The following is a 20,819-nucleotide window of genomic DNA, read 5'->3' on the forward strand; positions in this document are numbered from 1 at the left end:
GTCAGACAAAGTAGGCCAGAGAACTTCTTTATGGCCAGCTCTTACACAGATGTCGGGGGAAAGTTATGAGTAAACATTTCTAGGTTTTAGGGCTGATTTTGAGGGAGAGGGGTTCCAGTTTCTAAGTCCTGCCTGGGGAGAGAGGGGAATAGGATACAGTCAAAAAAGATTTTGCTTCTGGGGCCCTGCCAACATCTTTCAGCTCAAAATACTCAGCATGCCAACACTCACACTTACATAAGTACTGTTTTCTGACCTCAATAGTGCATATTTTCTCCTTGATTGCTATTTTAATAAAACACATGTTCAACTTTTCCAATGTCACCATTCAAAGATGTATAAAGGCAAGAGATGATTTTACCTGATCTTTGAACCTTTTGATAAGATCCAGCCTTCCTTGTCCCACTGGATACCACTAGGACTTCCTCTTACCAAGAATGATCCCAAGCCATTTTAGGAGACATGGTTCATGGCAGAAGCCGCCTCCTGGTGCTACTCATTTCATTTCAATTGCACCATCATTCTCAAAGCCACCATAAGGCATAACAACTTGACACCGTAACTGTTTAACCTTACTTTTTATACATAAAAATTATTAAATATGTGTAACTGTCTGTGGGGTGAGAATGATATAATGGCATATCAATCAGGCAACAGTTAAGCTACACTTCATGGAAAGCAAAGGCAAAGCTTTCTTTCATAAAGTGAAGTCATCACTCTTTTATTTAACTGACATAATATTTATATTCCAACTTTAAAATGGCAGCTACAAATAGAAGCCGAGACAGGGTAAATTCTCCAAGGGAATCTAGACCTGAATTTTACCATTTTAAAAGTTCTATTTTATATGTACATATGAATGTTCTACTATTATAAGTTTGCCCATAGCAGTTCAGTTATGTCAGACCCTCTGAAAAAAATTTAAAATGAAGCAAACACTACCTTTTAGACTACTGCTGCTTCCTTGGAGTTCTCAGTGGCTGGATGCACAGATTTTTTTGTAGAGGAGTTAAGGTCAGCAGGTTGTCCTAGGATACCTACACCACAAACAAAAGAAATTTTGATGATATTTTAGCAGAGAACTCAACAGAAACCACAAACTACAAAAACTGAGCTGGTATGACTGCACAGATATTGTTTAAAAGGCAGAATAAAGGCACATGTGATTTCTTATGAGAATCATCATTGCTCTGCAGAGGAAAGATGTGTCTGAGAGGCGCTTCGGTGATTCACACATGACCACACAATGGTGCCTTGACTCTCTATTGTCTGATGCCTATTCCAGGGCTGGCCTGTCCATATCATTTGGCCCTTCTCAGGAACTGGGCAGGCTGGCACAAGGGCTTTCCATTGTGCCAAAATATAAGGTTGATCCAGGAGTTTTGGTTAAGAAGGGTACTTACCAAAAGTGATGTTCTATGCCAAATCACCTGTCTGAAAAATCATTTGTGGGTCAGTTTACAACCTGTCCTATGAAATTCTGGTCCCAGTAGAATCTGAAGTCATATGACAAGGGAAGGAACACAGGTTTTGGTCCCACTGGCCTGAATTTAGATCCTAGTAATGTATTATCTCTGTGGCTTACATGGCTGCTCAACCTTGTTGTTCCTCACTTTTTGCTTCTGAAAAATGGGTATAATAATATGCAAGGGATACATTTTTTAAGAATACATTATTTCTAAATGAGTTAAAGTATATACATAGTATATACAAAGTATATACATAGTTCCAAGAATATGTCAGACAAAGCAAAATCTTTTTCCATCTTAATTGTAAAGATAAGTGGAAGAATGACAAAGGGACCAAAGATATCTCACTACCCATAAATCACTCAATGATGATATATTCATCCCCCAACTGGTCAGCTCACTCCTATCTTTTCTGATATCTACCTCTACTTTTCCTTCAGGTGCCATTCTTTGAAATAACAAATATTAAAATAATAAAAACTGACTCATTCTGTAGGATTTTGTATAAGGGTAAATTTACCTAATTATTTTTATTCCATAACATGTTAATTGGCCTGCTCAATGCCATAATTTAACAGAGTAAATGCATTCATTTGACAAATGTTTATTGAGATGCTATTAAGGGGTCAGGCACTAATATATTACAGCAATAAACATAGCCCCACATCCTGACTTCATGCTGTTTATATTCTGATGGGGAAAGACAGACAAAAAAAATAGGTGAAATATATGGTTGGTTAAATAGTGCTAAGTGCTCTGGAGAAACAGAGTAGGAAAGGAAATGATGTGTGTTATGGGTTGAATTATTTTCCCTGCACTTCAGAAAAAAAAAATGTTGGGTTCCTAACCCCAGTACATTGGAACTTTACTTTCTTTGAAAATAAAGTTGTTGAAGATATAACAGTGGCTCCATTGCTCTGGGCCTAAGGTGATGCAGAATATCATGGTATGAGGAAGTGAGCTGGGAGGCAGAAAGAAAGAGAAACAGAAACAGAGACAGAAAGAGAGGAAGGGGCCAACATGTAGTCCCTAATGACTTATTTCCTCCACCCATGCCCCTCCTATTTTTAATCCATCAAATGTGTTAATCCACCAACCAGGTAAGATCACCTCTAGACACTGCTGCTCTGGAAACCAAGCTTTCAAAACATAACTTTAGGGCATACTAGAGATCCAAACCATAAGTAAAGACAGAGATACACAGGGAGATGCCAGGTGATGACAGAGACGTGGCTTATGTAGCTGCAAGACAAAGAATGTCAAGAATTACTATCAAACCACCAGAAACTAAGGAGAGGAGAGGTGGGGGTTCCCTATAGTTTTCAGAAAGAGCATGGCCCTACTGACACTTTGATTTCAAACCTGTAGATTCTAGAGCTGCCAGGCAAAAAAATTCTGTTGTTGTAAGCTACTCAATCTGTGATACTTTGTTACTATAGCCCTAGGAAACAAAGGCAGTCAGTGTAGAGCGATTGCTGCATTTTTAAGCAAGGAGGTTAGAAAATATTTCCAGGGGAGGTAACATCTCTGGGAAAAATCTAAATGAGAATTCAGCAAAAAAAAAGATAAATGGTTTTGGATGAAAATAAATTCCAGGGACAGGGAAAAGAAAGTGCATGAGAACACTGGTGTGTTAGAGAACAGCAGGGACCAGCGCAAGAGGAGAGAAGTGGGAGATGAGAAGGAGCAGTGACAGTGACTGTGACATGGGGCTGGTGTGTGCTGGATCTCTTGGGCCACTATAAGGACTTGGGTTTTTATTGGCAGCAAACTGCAAAGCCATTATTACATGGTTCTCTCTAGAGGTAAATAAAGAGCTGACTTACACTTTGATAAGGTCTCTCTAGGTCTTTGGTGAGAATGAACTAAAGAACCTGGCCACTGAGGAGGCTCCTGCAGACCCTGGAGAATGAAGATACCCAATGTAGCACAGTGGACAGTAAAAAATTGTCAGGTCCATGTAGCATATTTTGAAAGTAGATCCAAAAGGATTTGCAACCAACTGGGGGTAGAAAGATGGGCCTGACTTCTTGATAATATATGAAAATAAATCTGGAAACAGAACAATTTAACTGTTCTAATAACCTGAAGAATGATCTTCTCAAATGTCAGCCCTACCAAAGATACGGGTGAATACCAGAATATGCAAGGGACTCCTAAAATCAAGAAAAAGAAAAACACAACAAATAAACAGAAATAAAGATGATTCAAAGAATAAATCACAAAGATCAAGACATAAAGAAAGAAGTCCATTCTTTATTTTTTTAATTTTTTAATCTACTTTATTTTTTTAATTAGTTATTCAAAACATTACAATGCTCTTGACATATCATATTTCATACATTAGATTCAAGTGGGTTATGAACTCCCATTTTTACGCCAAATACAGATTTCAGAATCACATCGGTTACACATCCACACTTTTACATAATGCCATATTAGTAACTGTTGTATTCTGCTACCTTTCCTATTCTCTACTATCCCCAGAAGTCCATTCTTTAAAAGAAAAAAATAGTGTTGGAAAATGCAAACTAAAATAATTGATTCCATTTTTCTTCCATCTGAACATGAAAGAGACTGAAAAAATTCAGTGTTGTCCAAGATGTTGGGGGGAATAGCATAATATTTTAGTTTGCTTCTGGCAGAACCAACCACAATTTGGGCATTTTTAAGCAATTATTATTCTAGGGAATAACTTGACTATAGTTACTTAAAGTGATACTACAAACATCCCCTGGCATAGTGATTCTTCCTGAGGGATGCACTGGGCTCAAAATTATATGCACAAGGAGACATACACTAAAAAGATTAATATTTGTTTTTAGAATAACAAAACCTGGAATGATCTAAGAGGCACCAAGAAAGGGGAGTGGGTAAGAAAAATGTGCTGTATTTACAGGATTAAGTACGAGGCAGTTGTTGATAAAAGGAAAATTTTAAACAAACATAATTGCATATATTCATTAAGAATACACATGTATGTAGGTAAAAGTATAAACATGAGGCTGGTCAAATACAGCCCACGTTTATGTTGGAGAATTTGGGGCAGGTGGTGTAGGCAGCAGAGGGTGTAGAGGGTGAAGGAAAGAACAGGTGTGATAGTTAAAGAGGAATTGAGTTTCATCAATAATTTCTTTTCTTTTTTAATTTTTCTTTTTATTGGTGCACTATAATTATACACAACAGTGGGATTCATTGTTACCTATTTGTACTGCACACAATATAACAGCATAATTTAGTTAATTTCATTGCACCTCCCCTCTCTCTTCCCTTCAATAATTTCTTTTAAAAGGAAGCAACACTGGAAGCCAAATCTGGCCTAACAAAAAGATACTCATTTTTGAATACTGGAAATAAAGATATTTGTTGTACTCTTTGTATTTTTAAAAGTTTTTGGAATCAAAGAAAAGAGAGAAGGAGGGAAAGATGAAGGAAAGAAAGGAAGCCATGGCGTTCGTCACCAGTTCTGGAACATACTTAAGCTGGTCATAGGTGGTTGGTTTCTTAAGGATAAAATTCAAAACTATGTTTTTTGCTTGTTTTGCAGTGCTAGGATTGAACCCAGGTCCTTGCACATGCTCGGTAAGTGCTCTGCTATTGAGCCACACTCTCCAGTCCTTTTTATTTTATCTTGAGACAGGGTCACTAAATTACAAAGGCTGGCCTCAAGCCTGTGTTCCTCCTGCCTCAGCCTCTAAACAGCTGGGATTATAGGTGTGTGCCACCCCCCACCCCGTGATCTACTCTATAGTTTTTAATGTTGTTGTTGTTTGGCTTTGTTTGTGTTTGTTGTCTGTGCAGTGCTGGGGATCAAACCCAGGGGCTGAGGCATGCCAGGACAGTGCTGTCGTAATGAGCTATACCCCAGCCTCACAACTATATTTTAATAAACATAAGACCAATGGTGATTCCTTCCGGGCTGTCTCAGCTTAAGGACTGAATTTAAGTTCACCCAGCAGAGGGAACCATTTGTCATTTGGAATGACAGGAATTTTGCCAGGGTACACCAGAATATCACCAGTAGCTATAATCTTCAGCACCTCCATCCCCCCACTCCCCTAGGAATACCAACATCTCAGGGAAGGAGGAATACACATTTACAACAAAGTAAATGAAAGTGTGCCATGGACATCTTTTCAACCTTTCTAAAAGCTCATTGCAATTTTCTAGAATCAAGGGAACAATATGCTTGATTAGTTCTTCAGCAGATTTAGCAATTTTGCTTTTTCCTATTTCTCTCCTTGCAGCAAGTTAGCCATTAACCTGACATGTTCTAGGGCTTGAGATTAGGTTTTCCTCCTACAAAACGGGATCTATGCTTTCAAAAAGAGTTTGCTTTAGGATAATTCATTTTTGCCACTAATAATCAAAAGATTCTCTTTGAGCCAAGGAGGTCATTCTTTAAAAGTGTTAGAATTGCAAAGAATGTTCCTTGTTTTCCTGGAGGGAGACTCAATGGAGGAATAAAGCTTTCAGGAAAGTTCAGTAATCATGAAGTGAAAACCATGACATGCAGTCTTCCTTTTGAGTCAATATTGTTTAAAAAATTCTTTTATGTACATTTATCTGAGAGGCCCTAAAGCTTTGAAGAAGCAGTTAGGCAAATCTTTAAAGACAGATATGGGGATTCCAAAATCTTTACGTGCATGAAACTAGGAAGCAGAAGGCAAGAATGAGATGCTCGACTGGCCTCAACTGCCTGGCCCCATCACAGCCCTAATATTTAAATACCACTATTTTATGTTTCATCCTCCACATGGGATATGGTTTGGTTGGTAACAAGAAAACAAACAAGGTAGAAAGGGAATTTTATGAATAAGTTACCAATGTAAATGTGCTATTTTGTGCCTTTGAATTTGGGTGATGATAAACATGATTCCACACATGGAAATTAGACTTTTTAGAGCTACTACCACACTGAATCATTTAATTTGTCTGCCTAAGTAATCATCATAATGTGGCTGCTATGCACTGCAGTAAACACTGGATTTTCAAATGAACAAATGAAGTATGTGATAAGTCCTTAACAGCAAAGGGCATTCAGCCAGAGGGCTGTGTACCAACAGGAGACAGGCAAAAAGAACATTCCAACCCCATTAACGTGAAACAGATTCTATGACCTCTGGTTCTACATTTTTCTGTTTCTGCATAAAAAATGTGGTAGACACCTCACAATGAAATATGATGGCAGACTTCAGCTGTTTTGAGTTATCACCAGGTAACTTGTCACAGTGAGGACACCATCATTTCATTCCTGCAGACCATAATCCCAAAAACACTTCAGCAAAATAGCATAGGGATATAATTTTATGTTGTGGTGAAGGATATGGGTTTGAATCCTGGGCTCTATCAAACCAAACAGGTGTATGATTCTATCCAAGTCATCAATCTTCCCCATGCTCATTTTTCTCCTTGGTAAAATGGGGTTAATCACGTTGCCTTCCTAACAAAGTTATTAGGAGATTCAGTGAGATCATTTAAAAGGGCCTGGCACAAGATTCAAATGCAATAGAGTGGTTACTATCACCCTTTATCATCATCATCATTATCATCATTGTTATGCTTAATAGTATCTTCATTTTCATCCATTATCTTCATTTTCATTCAAAGTTAATTGAAAGCACTACTCACCACATTGTTTAGTAATTAATTACTTTCATTCATGGAATGAAGCATTTACTGAGTTACATAATAGGAAGCATCAGGTACTATGGTAGGAGCAAGGGTACTAAGTTGATCAAAAAAACCTTTTGAAAGCTATTCAAGGAGACAGGCAGGAGTCCAGGACTCCTGCTGGGAATGTATCCTTTCAAGCAGAAAGGAGCAGATCAGTCTAGGACTTACTAAAACAAAGGAACTGAATTAAATCTAAGACCTGGAGGGTGAGGAGGAGCTAAGCAAAGCAAAGGGTGGGAAGATGGCTTTCTAGGGAAAGAAAACACAACATTTCAAAGGCATGGACTATATAGCCTCTCTTCATTGTTACCCAAAGTCAGTGCAAAACCATCCAATGAATAGTTAAAATTTATAGAACTATATCTCAAGCACCAAACATAAACATGCACTATGCTGAGGTCTGGGGAGACAAAGGTAAAGACTGATCTCATCTGTGCTCTCACCCTTACCTCCAACATCTGTGCTTCTGTTTGAAAAACACGCTATAGTCAATATACAAATTTTAACTGATTTATTCCACCTTTGGTTTTATCCTCAAAAGATTCTACTTGCTTTAAAAAAAATGAAATGTTTCCTCCAATAAGATATGGATGTTACACAAGATAAATTAGTGACCAAGAGATCTTTTCCAAATTTAGTTAATTCCCTGGGCCTACCAACTTATACTACTAAAGAAGGTCATGCTTCTATTTCATGGTTACTTGTTATATTACCTGTACACTACCTTTAATTTACTCAACAATCTCAAATTCTTCACAAAGTTGGCAGAAGATGGGGAGGAAGGGAAAGGAAAAGAGAAACCCAAGGGCAAGTTTCCTTGAGATCTGGAATGGTCCAATGTGATTTTTGCAGTTTTCATGGTACCTGACATGGTTCTGGATGGAAACCGTTTAATAACTACTCACTGATGGATGAATGAAAAACACAAAACTCTCCTGTCTCAACTTGAGACAGTTTAGTGCCAGGGGTGGCAGTATGAAACTGGGTAAGACACTAAATTACATGACCTCAAAATGTGACTCTAGGAGACCAGAATAGGCCAAGGAAAATATGCCTCTTTGCCATAAAGATTATTTTGACTGATTATTTTAAGAGACTGCAAGTCACAGGAAAAGCCCTGAAAATAATACAGAAATAACCCATATTTTAAGAAAAATCTACATCCATAAAGGAAATTTCCATTTGAGGGGTCTCTCTCTTTGTGCCAAGAAGAAAGGATGGCTAACTCACTAAAGACTGTTTGTTGTCAATGAGAAGACAGGGTCTTAAATCTGCTTAACAAGCCTTACTCTTGCTTACCATGCACTTCTTGGGCATATTCTCACAATGGACCTTCCTAAACACCCTTCTTTCTTGGGTTCTGTTGATGATGGCATTTGAGTCTGAACTCAAAGCTACTTTTTGAGATATATTCATATCTCTGGGTATCTCCCATAAGACATATATGATATTAAACTTCTATTCATTTTTCTCTGTCTTTAGTTGCAAAGGTCCATCCAAACTATTAACCATGAAGAGTAGAAAATAAAATTACTTTTTCCTCCTAAAGGAGGAGTTACTTCTCTCTAATCTCCAGGTTGCAAGGGAGAACTAAAAAATTAACTGCTTATTTAGCATGTTTTTCATTTTGATGTAGCCCAACACCCAGATAAAGGACCCAACACCCAGATAACCAAAAGATAAGAGTAATAAGTGATCTTTGTTAAGATACTGTCATAGGATTAAAAAAAATAAAAACAGGTAGAAAGGAGACATGAACAAAAAACAAGGGAAAAATTTTAATTCAGAAGTGCTGCATTCTTCCAAATTCCTGGGAAATCAGCAAATCCACCTGAACACTGTAATTAACCCCTCCATAAATAGAGTAAGCAAAGAGATACACTACCTTGAGGAACCTATAATTTAGGGGGCTCTTCAGTGCTACCTACTGATCCTATAACAAAGAGCACATCAACCTGAGGATAAGGAGATAGATCAAGACCACTAGATCCTGTCATGAGATGATCAGACTGATAACATTCCTACATGCCTTTCCATATGTATTCTTCACCAAGATTCCTTTAAAAGAAGAGCAGAGAACCCCCAAAACGCATGGCTCACTTTCAAAATGGCTCACATTCTCCTTCCTTGAATGTATATTCCTTGCTTTACCCAAAAAGGCATCCCTCTCAAGATTGCACTCATTCTCTCTTGAATTTGTATCTACCTTCCTAAATAAACCTCTGGATCTCTCCTTTGACTGGCATGTGGTGAAATTCTTTTTCATGAAATTTGCCAAGGACCACAATGGTCCTAAGCCCAGATCCCCCCTTCTCTCCAGGATTCCTCAGACCCTTCTCAGGAAACATCTCTTCTCTAGTGACAATATCATATTGTGAGAAATTTCTGGGAGTGAGTTCTTTATAATAGACTATTTCTTTCTCTTCCTTGAGTGCTAATACAAACAAGAGTCATTTCAGAGTTTTAATTGATGTCTAAGAAACATAGGAAAATGTTAAACTTTTCTGTAACAGAATGGAAACATTTTTACAATTCCATTTCTTAATGTTCTCAGTTATTTTGAAAGAAAAAAGAAAAAGACAGAAAAAAAACTTGCTAGTCCTTTTGTTCCCTCCACACAGAGAAAACAAAACTATAAAAAAATCTATCTGTTTAACTATCAGAAAGAGGGGAAATCAATTTAGAAGACACCTATTTATCAATATTAGAGCACTATAGAGTTCTGTCTTTTCATAGCCAAATCAATCCAATTCTCTCTCTCTCTCTCTCTCTCTCTCTCTCACACACACACACACACACACACACACACACTCACACACACACACACACAAATGTTGCATTTAAAGAGGTATTAAACAATCTCAATGAGTTTTACTCAATGTATTAGTGAAACTTTCTGAATTAATTTCTGGTCACGTACTGAAGGTTGATGTGACACAATAGCAGTAAATAGTGTGCAACTTTCTGCAACTAGCTATCATCATGCCTTAATTCTCTGACAGGTAGAAAATCTTTAAGACTAAATCATTTCTGCATTCTCCTAAGAAACTCTTCAGTGCTAACAAGTACATCACTTCCCCCAACTAGTTTATAAACTGAAAAGAAAATATTATTAAGTGATGGTACTTAAGGAAACAGTTAAAAGGAGAATCTCAGAAAATAAGATTGTGATGATGTTATATGAAATGAGGAAATTCTCATGGCATTGTGAGGGAAGTAGGAGTCACAGCTGAACAACATATGTTTTTAAAAGGTAAGTTATTCCGTAGAGCAATTACCAAAATGTGAGAGTTGCTCATAGTTCTCAACCTTATACTCTGAAAAAGAACTTATAATGCAAGACTAAAAGAGCCAATTACTTCAGCACCAAGCTATATCCTAAATCTCTGGACTTGGCAGTTCAAAAAAAAAGAAATCTTAGGAAATGTTCTTCTAAAATCCTCACTAACAACTCTAACCTTATAAATGTAGACTCTAAAAAGGATGACTGAAAACTAACCAATTAGATGGCAAAGCACAGAGGGGACTGACTAAAAGACTCACCAGAGTTCTACATGTACCTATACCAGCAACTACCTCTGAGATATAGTTCATATTTATAATGAAAATGGCAACTATAAAAAGTTAAAAATTATATAGAATTTAGTATCAAATGGCATGTAATTTAATCCTCGCAATAACCTATGAAGGAGAAAATGTCATGATGCATGTCGCAGAAATGCAGTTGAATAGTGTGTCACTGTGACAAAACACCTGAGGTAACCAACTTAAAAGATGGAAAGGTTTATTTTGGCTCATGGTTTCAGAGGTTTCAATTTATGGTCTCTTGGCCCTGCTGCTTTGGGCCTGTGGCAGCACAGTTCATCATGGTGGGAATCTATGGCAAAGTTATAGTGGCTGGAAAGCAAAAAGAGATGAAGGAAGGTACCAGGTTTCCCATATACCCTACAAGGACATACCTCCAATGACTTAGCATCTTCCAATGATGCCCAGTTTTTAAAAAATTTTATTGGTTCTTTTTAGTTATACCTGACAGTTGAATTCATTTTGATATAATTATACAAGCATGGAATACATCTTATTCTAGTTAGGACCACATTTTTGTGGATGTACATGATGGTGGGATTCACTTGATGTTTTTGTAAATGTACATAGGAAAATTATGTCAGATTCATTCTTCTGTCTTTCCTTTTCCTGTCCCTGGCTTTACCACTCCCAACAGCAAGCACCAAAGGGTGGGGACAAAATCTTTAACACAAGGATCTTTGGAGGACATTTCAGAACCAAACTATAGTGAATAACAGTCTAAGCCCACCCAGCTGCCTTGAGTGATGGGATCAGAATTCAAACACAATTATTTTCCAATCCTAGAGCCCATCCCTTAACCATCCACTCTGAAGACAAGTTTGATAACTTCCTAGGATGTCCTAAAAAGCTTCTTTGAGCTACAGGTACTAACATTTATGAGACATGAGAGTTTAATAGAAAAAACTCAGGTTTTGAATTAATTGTAACCCAGGCAAACAAGTTTTTCTCTAAGCCTCAGATAACACTAGGATGCTCTTTGACTCAAGATAGGGTTACATCTTAATAAACACATTGTTAGTTGAAAACATCATAAGTCAAAAATGCATTTACACACCTCACCTACTAAACATCCTAACTTACCAACATAGTCCACTGTAGTGTATCAGTTTCCCCTTGTGATCACAAGACTGACTAGTAGCTACAACTCACTGCCATGGCTCAGTCTTGCTACTAAGCATCATACTCATATATCATTAGCCTGGAAAAAGATCAAAATTCAAAGTATGATTTTATAAATATGCATTGTTTTAACATCATCATCAAGGCAAAAATTGAATCATCTTTTTTTCTTTTTCTTTAAGTTTTGGTAATGGGGATTGAATCCAAGGGTGTTTTATCACTGAGCCATACTGAGCCATGATCCCACCTTTTTCATTTATTTCTTTTTTAAATTTGGAGACAGGGTCTTACTAAGTTGCAGAGGGCTTCAGTAAATCACTGGTGCTAGCCTCAAACTTTCAATCTTCCAGCCTCCGCCTCCCAAATTGCTGGGATTATAGATGTACACCACCACACCCAGTAAAGTCAAATCATCTTAAATTAGGTACCTTCTGTCTTTACTTCAAAGGCTGTCCCAAGCAGGAGATGCAATACTAGAGCCACTAGCCTGCACTAATAATAATGACAGGTAACATTTATATAATGTTATCTCTGTGTTGGGCATTGTCTAAGCATTTTTCCTACACTAAAACATGCAATTTTCACAGTGACCGTAAGAATACTATTGTTTATATTCTTGTTTTATGGGTGATGAAATAGTGGTGAAGAGAATAAAATTATTCTGACCTAAATGAGTTACCAAGTTGCAGCTTTGGGATGCCCATCGAGGCAGAATGACTTACTCAACCAATGATAATACTTTATCAACTCTTATCAATATACAAAAGACCTCTTTGCTATGTCCCAGTGTCTGTGTTAGTCTTGCCCAGAGTTTGAGGATGAAACAGTTTATAAGTGCATCAGAGAACCTGCCTACTTCTGTCATTCAGCTTCCACAGGAACTATATAGAAAGAGAGAGACCACATATATCATTTAAATGTGGCTAGTACCATTTTTCTGCTTCCTGGCTCATCAATCCCTTTGAATCGACATCATATTGTCTTAGATTTATTAACAAAAGCACTGAAACTCTACATAAGTTGTTTTTCCTATTTTCAATCTGGGAGAAATTATCTCTTTTTCATTTTAAAAATTATTTTAATGATATATTTTACTTAACCCCAAAGACCAAAAATAATATCTCAAAATGAAATAAAAATTAAGATATATATTAAATCTTCCATACTAACTACTCAAAATTCAAAGTCACATTTACTGCCCATCTCAAGTCAGATTATTCACACTTGAACACTCAGGATCCACATTACTGGTATCAGACACCACAGTCCTATTGTGAGTGGCTTCGGTGAGCTCTAGTTGCTGGTATTTCTAGATCTCTTTTTCTCCTGGGCTGCTCAGAAATGGCTTCCAATTTCCTGTCTCAGGTATAAACCTGGAAAAAGTAGGATCCCCATAATGCAGTCCTTCACTCACACCCACTGTTTTCATCATTACATCTCTGTCCTCAGCTTTCTCTGGTGATTCCATCACCCCTGGGGCTTGCCCCTTCTAGTCCTCCTCTAGGGAGGAGGGAGGGAGGTCGAAGGGGCAGTTACTGAGCTATGCAAGGTAGGCAAAGACTTTATTCTTTCAACATTGACTTAATATTCCTTCACTCCTGCTTCCATATATTTACAGGACTACTGATACCTGATCCTTTCTGGAATCTCACTTTAGATGTCACCTTTTGGGGTTTGTTTTATTTTACTTCTAAATCAATCTCTGGGCTTTTAAGGCAATTTCTACAAGTAGATGAGAGAGACATGTTCTGATCACTGCTTGTTAGGCAATTTCGTCACCATGCCAAACTCATAGAGTGTACTTACACAAAGTCACATGGCTAAGGCATCACTAGGTGACAAAATCTTATGCGACCACAGTCATGCATGCTGTCCATCACTGACCAAAAAATCAATATTCAGTGCTTGACTGGATATCCTGTTATTTTCTTCCCTATTGTTGCTCACCCTTCCTGATCGTTTTTGAAATAACAGTTTTTATTGAGATCATTATAGATTCACACACAAATTATAAGAAGAAATACAGAAAGATTCCATATAGCCTTTAACCTATTTTGCTCTACAGTAATGATATATTGGACAACTATTGTACAATAGCACAACCAGGATATTGGCATTGATAAATAAAATGCATAATCTTTCCATCACCACAAGGATTATCTTACTGCTCTTTTATAGCTAAATCCACTACCCTCCCAGCCCATCCTTGCTTATTATTTGATAACAAATGATCTGCTTATATTGTCTTTTCAAGAATGTTATTCAAATGGAATCATTTAATATGTAGGCTTTTGGTATTGGCCTTTTCCACTTCCATAAACTAATTCCTGAAGATTCAGGCATATAGTTGCATGTATCTATGTTCTTTATTGATTAACATCTCATTCTATAGATGTAACACTGCTTGTTTAACCATTCACCCAATGGAGGACATCTGGATTATAGGACATCTGTGTTATTTACAGTTTGGGGCTATTACAATAAAGTTGTTACGAACATTGGGGTATAGGCTTTTGTGTGAATGTAAGTTTTCACTTCTTTGGGATAAATGCAAAGGAATACATGATTAATTTTGTAAGAAACTGCCAAACTACTTTCCACAGTGGCTATGACATATTTTATCCCTACTAGCAATATGAGTATCAAGTTTCTTTGCATCCTCATCAGCATTTGGCATTACATTATTTTTATTTTAGCAGTTCTCTAATACATGAGTAGTGATATCTCATTGTGGTTTTAACTTTTATTTTCCTGATGGCTAATAATGTTCAACATTTCTTTTGAGTACTTAATTGCTACGTGTTCAGTAAAATATTTCTTGGTAACTTTTACCTATTTTTAATTTGCTTGTTTTTTTATTGTTGGGATTGAGAGTTCTTTATTTATTCTAATACTAATCCTTTTTCAGGTATGTGATTTGCAAATATTTTTCCTACTCCCTAGCTAGTCTTTTATCACTTAATAAACAGTGAGTGAAAGCAAAAGTTTCATTCTGATGCAGTCCAATATATGCTTTTATTTCCTTTTTGTAGATTATGTTTTCATGTTCAAGGCTAATAACCTATGCCTGGTCATAGATCCCAAATATTCCCTCTTCTGTTTTCTTCTAAAAGCTTTATTTTTTACATTTAAACCCACAATACATTTTGAATTAATTTTTTATAAGGTATGAAGAAGTCTTTTTTGTCAGTTGGTCTAGGATTATTTGTTGAAAAGATTCTTTTCCCTCTTTGAGGAAAATTGCTTATTTATAAAAAAAATCAATTTGTTATATGCATTTGGGTCTATTTTGAGGAGCTCTTTATTCTGCTTCATTGATCTATGTATCTATTACTCTGTGAATAGTCACACTGTAGCTAGGTAATAGGATTTGAAATTGAGTAGACTGATTTTTCTTACTTTATCCTACCATTTCAATATTGCTTTAGTACCCCAGTTCCTGTTCCCACATAAATTTTAGAAAAATTCTCACCTATACACGAAAAAAATAAGCATACGGGGATTTTAATAGGAATTGCATTAAATTTGCATATCAATTTGAAAACATATGTCATCGTTATTATGCAGAGATTTCCAAACAATGAACACAATATGTTTCTCCATTTATTTATATTTCTTTTATTTCTTTCATCAGCATTATGCAGTGTTTGTTATATAAGATTGATAAGTGTTTTATTCAAGTATACCTATTTCACTTTTTCCCCCCACAGTACTAGAGATTGAACTCAGGAGTGCTTTGCCACTGAGCCACATTCCCAGCCCTTTTTTTAGTTTTTATTTTGAGACAGGGTCTTATTAAGTTGCTTAGGGCTTTGCAATATTGCTGAGGCTGGCTTTGAACTTCTCCTTCAGCCTCCCGAACTGCTGGGATTATAGGTGTGCACTAGCACACCTGGTGGTATTTCACATTTTTGAGGTATTACATATACCATATTTTTAATTTCAGTGTCTACATATGCATTACCAATACAGAGAAATACAATATTTTTGATATTCATCTTATGTCCCTCAATCTTATTGAACTTAAGTTTTAAAACTATTTTTTTCTTTTTTTAATTCATAGAAAATTTTTCTGTGTAAAAAATCACGTCACTGGCAAACAATGTTAGTTGTCTCTATTCCTTTCTATTTCTATGCCTTTTCTTTTCTTGCTTAATTACACTTGCTAGAATCTCTTGCATTATGTTGAATGGGAGTGTCTAGAGGAACTTCTTTGTCTTATTTCTTAATGTTTTGGGAGGAAATATTCAGTTTTTTTCATCCTTAAGTATATTAGCTGTGGGTTTTTATAGATCTCATTATTAAGTAGAAGAAAATTCTATCTATTATTATTTTCTATTTCTGATATTGGTAATTTGTGCCTTCTCATTTTCCTTTACAGTCTTGCTAGAGATTTACTAGGTTTATTAACTTTTAAAAGAACCAGTTACTCTTTTTTCAAAAATTTAAGTTTTCATGATGTATCTTTTCTCATATTTTTATTTTCATTCTCCCTCAATTACATGTGATGCAAACCTCTTATAGACAGCATATAGTTGGGAGAGATTTTGTTTTTTTAAACAACTTCACTAATCTCTGAATTTTAAGTTATATATTTAGACCATTTCACTTTAACATAATTATTGATATTTGAAGAACTTTCCTGAGACTTTATATTTTGTTTTTTGTTTACTTTCTGTTTGTTCTCTTTGGGTTTTTGGTTTCTGATTTTGTATTTTCCATACTTTTCAGAGGCTATTTTAAACATTTTTTGGATTCTGGTTTGATTTATCTAGTGTTTTTTAGTATCTTCTTTGGCATGTTTTAGCAGGTACACTAGCTTTTACACTGACTATTCATAACTCATACAACTGCAGGTGTCATCATCTTATCAGTTTGGATGAAGTATAAAAAAGTTTACCTCTCTTTACATCCCTTTACCTGCCTCCATTCATAAAACAATCATCTTAAATTATTCCTCTACATCTACATCAGAGTATTATAATTTCTGTCTCAACTTTTAAACATAATTTAGAAATCTTAAGAGGATCAATACTTTTGTTCACTGCCTGTTCTTTCTTGCTAATATTCTAGGATTCCATTTTTAATCGTTTCTTTTCCATTTAGATAGTTATCTTTAGCCATACTATGTCTGCTGACACATTTTCTTAGTTTTCCTTCATTCAAGAAGGTCTTGACTCCCCTTTTCATTCTTGAAGGTTATTTTCACTGGTTATAGGATTTGGGATACTGTTAACTGTATTTTCATTCTGTATTTGAAAGCTTCAAGTTCCCAAGTATCAGTAGAAACTCAGAACTCATAGGGAGAACTAAGAAAGTGTACAGTGGACCAGATCTTAGTGAATTGAAATGTCACCAGGCTACAAGAAACTCCTGATTCTGGCAGAAGAACAGACATGTAAAATAATTACAACAACATGTGGTAAGTATAATAATGCACTTATTTTGAACAATGCCCATAGTGCCAACTGGCTAGAATAAGCAGTATGGCTTGGGAAAATCACTGTTTCTCAGAAAAGATGTGTGAATTGGGTTGTTTTAGTCAAGCTTTTTCATTGCTATGACTAAAAGACATGACAAGAACATATTTTCTTTTGAAAGAGGACTTAAAAAAAATTTTTTTTTAGTTGTAGATGGACACAATACCATTATTTTATTTACTTATTTTAATGTGGTGCTGAGGACCAAACCCAGTGCCCCACGAGCACTTTACCACTGAGCCACAACCCCAGCCCCGGCAAGAACAATTTTAGAGGAGGAAAAGTTTATTTGGGGGATCACAGTTTCAGAAGTCTCAATCCATAAACAACAGGCTCCTTTTCTTAGGGCTTAAGGTGAGGAAGAATATCATGGCAGAAAAGTGTGGCAGAGGGAATCAGCTCACATGATGATCAGAAAAGAGAGAGAGACTCCACTCTCCAAATACAAAGATATCTGTTCAAAATAAGTGCATTATTGTACTTACCACATGTTATTGTAATTATTTTACATGTCTGTTCTTCTCCAGATACAAAGAGCGCTTGCCTAGCATGTGTGAGGCCCTGGATTTGATCCTCAGCACCACATAAAAACAAATAAATAAAATAAAGGTATTGTGTCCATCTACAACTATATATACATATATCCCCCAAAGGCACACCCCCAATGACCACCTTCTCCAGCCATACCCTACCTGCCTTCAGTTACTACTCAGTTAATCCTGTCAGGGGAATAATTAAGTGATTGGGCTAAGGCTGTCACAACCCAATCATTTCACATGTAAGTCTCCTTGCATTGTCTCACACATGAGCTTTTGGGGGACACCTAATATCTAAACCACAACATGAACTCTGAAGGTTGGGGTAGTACAAGGAGTTCCCAGGTGGAAGAAGAAACAAGCACTAGAGCTGGGAGAAAAGAAGATGAGATGTTTGGGGAATGATAAGATCTAATACCTGTTTGACGTTCAGGACAGCTATAAAAGCAAGTGGAACAAAACGACAAAGACAGGTAAGAGAAGAATACTGGGACCCCTCCTTCTCAGACTTTATTTTGTGTACCAGCAGGAGCTGTCAAATAAGTAAAACTGGTGAAAATGGTATTTAAAGCAATGATAGCTATTCTAACACCTTTTTTAAAGTAGCTTTTTTCAGACTTATTAACATTATCTTTAGTCTAATATGTACCAGAATTTAGTTTATGGACTGGTAGGATGTGTTAATGGCCAATGAAAACAGAAGACTCAGCTGAGTCTCTGCTTTCTAAGCTCCATTTTAAACACCCTCCATCCTGTCTGCCGAATGATTTCAGCTTCTCTGTAATCAATGAATGAAGCAGCATGCAATGAGATCATGGCTAGATGGCAGCACATTAAGTGAAGTGTTTCAGCTTTCCTGCAGCTTTGAAGTCCCTGGCTTTTGTCATTTTTGTCAAAACATTAATATTTCTTAATGTTTTGGATTCTTTACTAAATGAAAATTTTTCAATAGCAGTGGCTGAGAAGAAAATACCAGATTTCTGTAGGCTGTCATATTCACACTCCCAACAGACTCTTGTTTCCAGAGACCTCCAGAGTTCAATGCCTTCTGCAGGCCCCTGTTCAGTATGCTGACCCTTTGCCTAGCCACATACTCTCCTCTCCTCCTAAGAGGATTCAGAGTCCTCTCTAGAAAGGAAATAGAACTCATTCCTGCCTTTGCATAGGTGAGTATCACTTTTGAGAATTGGTATCACACTTTTGGTGAAATATCGTGTCAGAAAAGGATAGAAAAAAAAATAGAAGAATGAAAGGTCTTTCCATGATAACACGGGCTTACTTAACTACTTTCTTATTTCCTTTTCAGTCTAACTATTGAAAAGAAAGGAGGGCCACCTTCATGCTGCCTCTTGGAGGCAATCAATTTTCCTTGCCTAAGAATAAAGAAGGCAAGATCCATGTGAGAACTGGATCTAATTTAGACCGGGGGGTGAGGTTTCTTCAGGTTTCAAATGGCAAATTTTTAAAAACAGACCAAGGAAGCATGAAAGTTCCACTTCAAAAATGAGGCTGTGAACTAAAATATTAACAAGCAGGGAGTAAGTAAGAAGCCAAAAAAATCATCACCCAAGTAAGAAGCCCAAAATCATCACCCTGGTTAGACCAGGACAGACTTCAGATTAGGAAGAAATTTACTTGCATTCCTTTACCATTAAAGATAATTTCTCTTCCAATTCCCATTTATCTTCTGTTATCTCTATTGTTTTCTGTTTTGTCTCTACATTTGCTATTCTAAAGTAAAGTTAACTTCATGAGTATCAATTAGAATCTGCATGAGTGCCAACACCATACTCTTTAGTGAACTTCTCAATTGGAATGAATCAGCCCTTCAGAGGTGAAAGATTATTCCCACAAAGTTCCCAGCTCTTCTTGTGAGAAAGTGTCCTTTCCAGAAATGCCTTTCAGTCTTGTCAAGTAAGCACTAAGATTCTTTCCTACCTATTAGCTTGTTAATTAAATTTCAAAGGCCTGTATGTGAAGGAGACAGTAGCTCACACCAATCTGGGAATTACCTTTACTGGAATAGATAAAGTGCAGTCAGATTTATTTAGAATTGATTGCACACTTCCCTCCATTCTTTACGTATTTTTTTTTCCCTCACACATGCTTTGTGACATCTTTTTCTGTACTGCCTTCAGAAGCCTGTCCTGGTCTAACCAGGGTGATGATTTTTGGCTTCTTACTTACTCCCTGCCTGTTAATATTTTAGTTCACAGCCTCATTTTTGAAGTGGAACTTTTATGCTTCCTTGGTCTATTTTTAAAAATTTGCCATTTGAAACCTGAAGAAACCTCACCCCCCAGGTCTAAATTAGATCATTCTCAGATAATTGTGCAACAGACTATATCTGAATTACATTCAGAATTATATTTGAATTACATTCAAATAAATAGAAGGGGTTGAGGTTGTGGCTCAGTGGTGGACTGCTTGCCTAGCATGTGTGAGACACTGGGTTCAATTCTCAGCGCCACTACAAATAAGTAAAATAAAGGTCCACGGGTAACTAAAAAAATTTTTCTTTAAATAAATAAATAAATAAATAAACAGGGAGACTAGCATTTTCTGAAGAAAAGCAGAGACAGCTTATCAGAAGTGGTCTGAATTTTTGCCCACATCAGGCTATATGTCTTTAAACAAGGGCACCAACTCATACATTCAATGTCAACATAATATAAAATAGATGTGTGTTAAATGTCTAAAATTAATTGAATACAATTACATGAGTTAGTGTCATACTATTATATAACACTCACCATACTTGATAATTGGGGGAAAAAAAAACAAAGAAAAATCTATGTCCTTCATTGCAATAGTCCATTTTGATTTTTACTTTAGATTATCTGTATTTATTTTACCCTCTCCTGTTTAGGGGACACAATTTTATTTAAAGAACCAAAAATCTAATTGTTCAGGAGTTTGTAACACATGGAACTTCAGATTCTCTTAAATGA

At 36.4% G+C, this 20,819-nt stretch overlaps 1 protein-coding gene across 15 annotated transcripts in view; it reads right to left on the reverse strand.

Moving 5' to 3' along the window:
• Fhit (fragile histidine triad diadenosine triphosphatase) overlaps positions 1–20,819 on the reverse strand; it is a 1,362,797-nt gene that overhangs the window by 974,540 nt on the left and 367,438 nt on the right. For 14 of the 15 annotated variants that reach the window (XM_078038544.1, XM_078038546.1, XM_078038545.1 and 11 more), the window contains one exon: positions 943–1,037. The exons of the other annotated variant lie outside the window; for it this stretch is intronic. The gene's annotated coding sequence lies outside the window, so the exon portion shown is untranslated. The remainder of the gene's footprint in view (positions 1–942; positions 1,038–20,819) is intronic. 15 annotated transcript variants of the gene reach the window in all.

Source organism: Ictidomys tridecemlineatus, chromosome 2, assembly GCF_052094955.1.
Source record: "Ictidomys tridecemlineatus isolate mIctTri1 chromosome 2, mIctTri1.hap1, whole genome shotgun sequence".
Lineage (NCBI taxonomy): Eukaryota > Metazoa > Chordata > Mammalia > Rodentia > Sciuridae > Ictidomys > Ictidomys tridecemlineatus.